Raw genomic sequence first — 9,490 nt, forward strand, 5'->3', positions numbered from 1 at the left:
GGAGCCACAGGGATGGGAAAATTCAGCAAGCGTCGCTGTGGGCAGTGAATTGTCTCCACTTTATTCTTTTTCAGGAGATGCCAGTTATACAGTGAGGGTTCTCCAGAGACACAGAACTGGTAGGAAGAGAGACAGATGGTAGATATAGATACAGACATTGATATAGATGCAGATGTAGATGTGCTATAGATACGTGGGGTGTGTGTGTGTGTGTGTGTGTGTGTGTGTGTGTGTGTGTGTGTGTGTGTGTTGCTGTAGATGGATAGAGAGAGATTTATTTCAAGGAATTGTCTTAATCTGTTGTCGGGGCTGGCAAATCTGAAACCTGCAGGGCAGACTTGCCGGCTTTAAACTCTGGATCAGGAGCTGATACTGCTGTCTCGAAGTGAAATTTCTTCTTCCTACAGAAATCCTACATCTTACTCTTAAGGCATGTTATGGTTTGGATGTGAGGTGTCCCCAAATGCCTCATGTATAAGACAATGCAAGAAGGTTCAGAGGAGAAATGATTGGGTTATTTGAGCCTTAACCCAGTCAGTGAACTGATCCCCTGATCAGGATGAATCAAGAGGTAACTGAAGGCAGGTAGGGTGTGGCTGGAGGAGGTGGGCATCAGGGGTGTGCCTTTGGGGAATATATTTTGTATCTGGGGAATGTACTCTCTCTCTCTGCTTCCTGATCATCATGTGAGCTGCTTCCCTTCACCACACTCTTCCACCATGACATTCTGCCTCACCTCAAGCCACAAGGAATGGAGTCGGTTGTCTGTCTGAAACTATGAGCCCCCAAATGAACTGTGACTTTTCTTCACAACAGTGAAAAAGTTTACTAAAACCAGGGCTTTCAACTAAGGTCCATGCAAGTTATTGAGGATCATCTCTTTTACTTAAAGTCAAGAAATTCCAGATGTCAGCCACATCTGTATAATACACCAAGACAATACTTTAAATGATATTTAAATAACTGAGTACTCTCAGCCAGTCAAATTGACACACAGAACAAAGCCATTACACCAGTCTAGACTAGACATGCTTTCACGTATTTATATTTGAACTGTTTCTTTGAGGGAGACCCTGACCTGAGACCCAACGGCACAGTGCAAAAGCCTTTGTTCCTTTCAAAGAGTACAAAGCCTCACACACAGAGACATAAGGACCAGCGTCCCTCTGAGGACTAAGGAGATGCTGTAAAAGTATTCTTCCTGGTTAAAATTATAGGGTGAAGAGAGAAAGAGAAAGGAACTGGGCATGTGGGCATTCTGGCTCCACCAACACAGGATTCTAGGGAAAAGACCTTGTCTCAGAGGGTGGCGAGCTGAATGTGTACACATCCAAAGGACAACTGGCCCAAAGAGAGGGCTGGTGTCTCAAGAGAGCACTTGGATGCCTCACATGTCTTTTCATGCACAGCAAGAAGAACTTCTCCACGCACCTGCAAATTCCAAGTGCTCTGTCCAAGTGCGCCTCCCAGGGAGAGAGAAGGTCAAGAACTACACAGGGAAACAACCTTATTCCAGCAGGGGATAAAAAGAAACTGAGTCAAAGGTTTTTTTTTTGTGTGTGTGTGTGTGGCTTGATCATCTGAGGCACCACTCCAACACACAGCATTGGCCACAGATGCAGGTTCTTAGAGCCATGTGCTCTTGTGGCCCTCTTCAGAGGACAACCTGACAGTGGAGAAGGCAAGACAGCAAGCTACTGTGTCCCCAAACACACTGATTCCCAGGAGCCAGTTTCTTTCACTCCACCTGGCAACACCCACAAGCTGACTGTTGAAGGCCCGCTCGGACTTCCCAGAGCAGATTTCCCCGGTGGGCAAGCAGTCCTGCACACAGCCCTTCCCAAGTTGCAGGCTCTCCTCTGAATCCTGAGCAGGGCAAATGCGAGCCTTGCTAGCTCACAAATCACCTTTAATGATCCCTGAAGGAAACCATCAGTAAACCTCAGGCAGCGAGCCGGAGGCCTGGAGGTAAAGCTACAGAAACACAAGGTGAGGGAGGGGACATATAAAGGATCATTTCACCTGGGTAGTATCTCTGTTTCTTTCTTTCACGGATCATTGTGTTTGCTGCTTTGTCTGCTCTCTGGTACCTGAACACATTAGGAATTTATAGTTAATCTCGAGTTGCGATGAACCTTATCAATCTCAGATGGTACCATCTCTGTGACTGGGCTGCCAGCGGGTCCAGAAGGATGGGTTTAATTAGAAACAAAATATCTGCAACAAATGCCAGCTCTCTCCTATCGGAATGCTAAACGGTTAGTGTGCCTGGGGACAGTTAAGAAAGAAGTCTTGTCTCTTCCCCTTCCCCCTCCACCCTTCGCTTCTTCTGTCTGACCCTCTCCAGCCTCTCAGAGGTAGGTATGGTCACGATGAAACCCAGTCTGCACTCTGTGCCACCCCAGTCACCATCTCCTCCTAGATTTAAGTGGCCTCCAATACAGGAACCCATCTAACAAAGAATGGAAGCGTATTGATTATTACAGCTTTGATTTCATACCACAGCTATGGCAAATTGTATTTTCATAAAAAAGACCACAGCAGGGCTGGGATCTAGCTTTGTGGTGGAGCACTTGCCTAGCAAGCACAAGACCCCAAGTTCAATCTCCAGTACATTAAAAAAAAAAAAACAGCATTTCTAATATTTCTATTCTGGTATGTTTTTCCTAAACTTTGCCCTCCCTATAAAGAGGTGAAGTCTATTTTCCCTTGAACCTGGGTGGGACTTTGTGACAGCTTTAATGATAGAATGCAGAGGAAGAGGTGCTGTATGAGTTCTGTGAGGCTAGGTCATAAAAAGCAAGATAGTTTCCGCCTGGCTCTTTTTCCCAAATTCCAGCCTGTGGAATGCGGTCTCCATGCCACAAGGACGCTCAGGCCACATAGGCTAAGCATGGTTGCTGCTGCTGCCAGCTAGTTCCTTCCCCAGACCTGCGAGTAAGTGAGACCTCAGAGGATTCCAGCCTTGACACACTCCAGCTTATGCTAGGGAGCAGAGATGTGCCATCAAGGCAGGGCCATGCCAAATGACCATTTGGGAGCAAAATGAATGTTGTATTACTTTAAGCCATGAAGTCATAGAGTAATTTTTGTAGCAACAGCGATGTCACTGAAACAATGATTCTTCTAGATCTGCAATCCAAAAAGACAACTAGACTCCTCACTCACTTTAAAGTAAAAAGAGAAAATAATAGTGCTTTATTCAAGTTGGCAAGCTTTATTAAAAAAATGGAACAAATAAAAAGCTTGATATTTACACTATAAATGTGAAAGGATAGAAAAATATCTAGAACGACAAACTTATTAAGTTGCTTGTTTTTGAGGAGGTGAATGGTATGTGAATTGATGAATTGGGGACTTTAATATTTTACTGTGTACACTTTCCTATATGAAAAAATAGATAGGTGAGTATTATTTGACAATTTCTAAAAGCCTAAAATAAGCAAAATAACACTAAACAAGTAGAAGACTTGCTTTTTTATTTTAAGGTGAAAAGATAAAAAGGATATGTCTTCTCTTACCTCTTTCTTGGTCCCTTTCTGCATGCTGGAGATGGGAATTTCCCCAAAGAGTTTCTCCCTTTCCCATTCAGAACAGGTCTGGTTTTCCAGTTACAGGTGACCTGTGGTTGATAAGATTTGGGATTATTGACAAACACCAAATATAAGTAGTACCAGTTAACCTACAGTGACATTGAAGAAAGTATAATACCCAGATGACAATTATTTCATTTCTTTCATTTGACAGAAGGGCAAAGTGTTTCCTTTTTTTCTTTCTTTCTTTCCTTTTTTAAAGAACAAAGTTGGGCTTTTTTGTGGTGGTGGTGGTTGGTTGGTTGTTTCTGAGACAAAAGTCTCACTAAGTTGCTGAGGCTGTCCTTGAACTTGTGATCCTCCTGCCTCAGCCTCCTGAGTCACTGGGAGTTACAGGCATGAGCCACAACACCCAGAAGAATGCAGTTGTTTCAAAAAGCCACACCATCACTAGATAATGGACCTTTAATTGCTTGTCCAGAAACAGGGATGATTTTTCTATAGAATGACTTAACACATACTCCCCAGGTTTCCTGACAGCCACAGGCTGAGTTTTGGGAGACAGCTGGCTAGGGTTATAAACAGCTAGTGACCTTAGAAGAGAATGAAGACTGAACTTGTGGTCCAGGCTCAGAAGCAGCAGATGCTGATCATTTTGAGGTGAGCACTGCTAACCTTGTGGACAAACCACGGCACCAGAATTAGATGCATACTTAATCATAAACTTAATTTCCTAAGTAAACAAAAATAATTCCCTTGACTTCCCCTTTATTGATTCCTCGAACACTCAACTGAGCTCCCTCTTATACCAGAATGTCTTGCCATTAGTAAAAGGAACTGAGGACATTATGGATATAAGGGTGGCTTGTAAATATGAAAGTATTGCCTCTGCCCTTGAGTGTGCCTTACCTGGTCTTGTGTAACCCAAGAAATGGCTACTAAGGGCGAAAATGTACTGTGTGCAGAAGCCGAGTTCTCCAAGTGAATAAGAAATGGTGGAATAGGAAATAAATTGATCAGCTCTCTTGTTAAGCTAGCCAGAATCTATTTGAATAGAATTCCAAATTGCAAAAGGGTACTGACGCTGACTGTGAAATGATAAACTTTCATGAAATGCGAACAAAACACAGTCTCCAAAACCACACTGCCCATTCGTGGACAGCTGGGAATTTACCTACCCAGAGATGTAGTGGAATAACATCTGTGGACAGGTAACGCTTTGTGACTGTTTCTTTGATTTAGCTTGGAGATGGAGCTATTCTGTAATAGCTTTCACATGTTCCATTTTGTGATGCTGACTAGCTAAAAATTTGAACACTCAAGTGATACTTTAAATATATTTTTCAAAGAAAAAAACATGTCTAAGTTCCCCTCAATTCCTTCATTTCTGTTATCCTTTGAAATTCAGTCTGGGTATTTCCTGATCAAATAGCACATTCTCTAAAAATACTTATGCCAAGCATTTCTGGCCCTCTTTCTACAAAGTAATCATATTATGAAGGATGACATTGAGATTACACTACAAGTTTCTTTATCTGTCCTTATAAAGGTCTACCTTTCCCATGCAGCCTTAAATTTAAGTACCTATCAAGTTCCAAGGGTACCAAAGAGAATTCTACTTCCTGTTTTTTTTTTTTTTTTTGCGGGGGGGGGGGGTGTTCAGATTTATGCATTAAGTGCAAACAGATTCACCTAAGATACATTTGAGGACAGGGAATCTGGATTGAACCCAGGGGCCTCTACCACTGAGCTACATCCCCAACCCTTTTTATTTTATTTTGAGAAAGGGTCTCATTAAGTTGCTACAGTTGACCTTGAACTTGTAATCTTTCTGCCTCAGCCTTCCAAGTAGCTGGGATTACAGGTCTGCATCACCCTGCTTGGCACCCAGGATACTTTTAAATAGGTAAATGCTTGTCTCCATCCCCAGAGGTTGTAATTCATTAGGTTTGGGTTGCAGCCTCAGTCATCAACATTTTAATATGCATCCCAGGTGATTCTGATACAGGGGTCCACATCCCACATGGCTATTCTAGTGTTTAAAATCTCCACGGGATTCCTGCTTCCTATGCTAGAAACTGTCATCGCACAGCATTTGACACCTATCTGTCATCTTACTTTTTAAGATGGACTATTTCCCCAATGTACTTTATTAACACCCAATTTTTACTATTTCCTCAATGCCCAATAAGGTCTGCATTTGAAATGAGAAAAGTTTAGAGAAGCAAGATTTTAGGCCAGTCGATGTTTAAAGTCTAAATCAGAATCTAATTTTGTTGTAAGGTATAATGTTCTCTAAAAGCATCTTTGGGATTCTGAGTTGAGAAATATTCATGTAAAATGGGGAAATAAAATTCATCATGGAAGAAGCAAATTTTGTGTTCTTTTCTGAGACAGCAGCCTCTAATTTGTTCAACCATGGTTTTAGTGCTGAAGAAAAAAGGCAAGAGGCCTAAATGGTAACTGCTGAAAACATAATGGGGGGGGGGCATTTTCTCCATGCAGCCCCCAGGCTCCCCTTAACACATATTAATAACCAGATTGACAGAGCACACAGCTCCAACACTGAAAAGGTCATTCCATCCTGATTCAAGACCACATAGCTAAGGAATTTATTGTCCTATCATCAGGTCAAAAAAATTTTACTTCTATTTTGACCTTCCATAAGCCCTCTTCTCTCCCTAGACTTCCTCAGCATAAAACAGAATTGAGACAAACTAAGTGGAGTCACAAATACTACTTCATATCAATTCCCTGGGCTTCTTAAAAATGGCAGCCAAGGTTAAGATCGTTGCTATTACTCCTGAACTGGAGTGAATAAAGATGTGAAATCTCGTCCCCCCTGATAATTGAGGGCCTGAACATGGGGAGCGGAAGGAGAATTAGAAAAATGTATGGTAGTGGACTATTGGGGTTTCTTCTTCTTTTCTTTTCCCTACTTAAGATCCCTTTCTTCTTCAAGCATTTAACTTCCTCCTTGCTGTGGGAAACCTTTTATGTGTGTTTGGAGAGAGTTATCCCTCCCTACCTCCACACTAGAGAACCTCTAGAGTACAAGCCTGGAGAGGGTGGCTCAGGGAGAGGCAGGGACCTAAGGGGACCTGTCAGCAACGTCTCTGGTATTTTTCTGGCTGATCTACAGGAAGTCTTCTCTTTCCATTGGGATTGAGCTGGAGGGGAATATTGTTGGGGAGAGTCATCACTGTTACCACACAATGAAACAGTCTATCAGAGAGGGAAGGATAGGTAGATCTTAGGTGACACTCATTTAGCCCTGGCAAGTGTGAACTTTATGTGAGTCAATAAAGCCCTTCCTCAGTATTGTTTGCCCTTAAGTTGGTGGGGGTGGTTTTCTGTCACTTGCAACTGAAAGAGTCCTAATATGGATTTTACATTTATTCTTGAGATTTGTGACATGGTAGAATAAATGGTGTTGATGTCCCACCCAGAGCCCCTTTCCAGCCAGTACATCCACCCCCCTCCCCAGTTGCTGTGAGTGGTGTCTAATGACATACCTGTGACCTTCAAGGAGAATTGCCCTTGATTGACAAAGCACCTTCACCTAGGATGCCTAAGATGTTACTAGGAGTCAGGTGCAGAATGATTAGTCCCACCTACAGGAGACAATCTGCAGTGCAGTTTATGACCCAGAGCTGCCCATGGATCAGCCAAGGCGAGGCTGTACCTGAGGCCAATCCTAGCTCAGCTTCTCCACTTCTTTATCCTGCTTCTCTCACTCCCTTTGAGAAGCGCCCTGAAGGGCCTTCCTTCAAAAGATCTCATGCCCTAAATCCCTGCCTTAGCCTTAGCCTGTGCTTATAGGAAATACACCTAGACATGCATTCATTTTTAATTAGTTTTTATTTTAATCAAAGCAATATATTGAATGTTTAAGAAGTAAAAATGCATGAAAAGGCTTTTGCACTTTAATGGTAGTTCCCTACTCAAACTTCTCCTCCCTCTCTTCTAATTCTCTTGGCAGGGGGAGCTTCCGGCATCATGACAATTGAAACAGGATCATTCGCTACATTTAGCTGTTACTTGTCTCTCCTGATATCTTGGGAGGTCAGACAAGAACTTGGTTCCGGTTTGTGATGTGGAAATTTAGCATGAGCAACTGCATTAGAGTTCTAGTCTGGTCTGTTGGGATCTATTTGGTCCAGTGCAAGAGCCTGGTCCCAAACCAAGGTCTCCAGCAAATTTTATTTCACAGAAGTTCCCAAATGTCCAACTGGTAACAAACCCAGATTTGGAAGCTCAACCCATGGAAAAACCAATATCTGAGAGTTGAGTGACAGGGAGAAAGAAAGGTTTTATTCAGTGGCCAAAGAATGGAGTGGATGGAGTTTTGCTCACAATTCATCTTCTCAACTCCAGCTGGTTGAGAGGTTTCAGATCTAGGATAGGAATTATGAGGAGAGGGATCATCTAATAATGAGGAGGAATATTCATGTCTTTTCCTAGGAATGGGAAGAGTTCTTCCAGGAACTCAGGTGCCATCTCTTTTAAACTTCTTTCATGGTCTAGGGTTTTAGGTCATGTTTTTGACCTTAAATAGGGTAGCGAGAAATGAGGGAAGTTTAGGTCATGTGAAGCTTATGTTATAGTTTTGGACAAAACATTTCTCAACCGATCAGCATGTCTCCAGGCCAACTGAACAGAATCTGACCCAAAAGCTAAGGCAACAAAGGAGCGAGACACAATATGAGGGCAGAGAGGCCAAGTGTTCCATCTCACTCCAGTCACCCACTGGACACCTGCAGGCCCAAGTGAACAGACAGTGTTTTCAGCACAAGTGTCCTTCAGGTCCCCAAAGACTCACCTAGGCAACTGTTACCATCCTAACCCACATGTCAGAGGTGTGACCTAAAGTGAAACCAGGGGAGACCAATAATGCATTAGCCCACTGTATGACCTCCAACACTAGTGAGTTTTAAGTCAATGAAGAGCAAGTGGGAAAACAAAAGTGCAAGTGCAGCTAGAGGGCTCATGTAGGCTTCTCCCTGAATATGTGACACATTACTGTGGCATAACCATTTCCCATATTCTCATGTGCTCAAACATATCATCCCCATTTTCTCTTGGAGATTTGCCTCCTGAAGACCTCATCCTTTTGCACAAAACTCCACATCCTTCACCTCATCTGGAATTCCCTGGTCTGTTCTCCCATGCTAGCCTTCTTTTTCCTTGGCCCCACATTCTCTCTGTCTTGGCTCACTGCCTTGTTCTTGTGGCACATCCTCTCCATTGTCTTCCTGAGACAGGGCCTCTCCTCCTCCTCCTTCTGGAGAGGTTGCATGTCTGAAAATATCTTTATTATATCATCACCCTTGATAAACAGGTCAAGAATTCCCGAGGTAATGCTGGTTTTCACTCAGACCTTTGCAGGGTATCCTGTTCCCTCCGTCTGCCTGCTGTCTCCCAAAAATGTCTTGAAATCTATTTACTCTTGATTTATCTTCTATTCTTTTGGTCTTGATATGCCAATTTTTTAAAAATAAATTCCTTTACTTCCTTTACTCTTGATTATTTTAGTAGGTTTTTAAGAAAGTGGGAAAATAATATTTCTGGTCAATTTTTATCACAGTGATCTGTTTTTAAATAACATTTCCTTATTTCAAAATCAATATATGTTTATTGAATAAAACACAAATAAGCAGAAGTAGGAAGATCAAAATGATCTGTAATCCCACTGCCTAGAGAAAAGAGCTGTTAATATGGATTGTATTTTTTTTTCCAGCATTTTCACCTGAATGTCACACACAAACATGGTTCTTATTGGGCTGGGGCCAGGGCTCAGTGGTAGAGCACTCACCTAGCATGTGCAAGGCACTGGGTTCCATCCTCAGCACCACATAAAAATAAATAAAATAAAGGAATTGTGTCCAACTACAACTTAAAAAAATACATTTAAAAAATGGTTCTTATTGCCATTGTTATCGACTACCACCCTGAGG

This window comes from Ictidomys tridecemlineatus, chromosome 2, assembly GCF_052094955.1.
Source record: "Ictidomys tridecemlineatus isolate mIctTri1 chromosome 2, mIctTri1.hap1, whole genome shotgun sequence".
Taxonomy (NCBI): Eukaryota; Metazoa; Chordata; class Mammalia; order Rodentia; family Sciuridae; genus Ictidomys; species Ictidomys tridecemlineatus.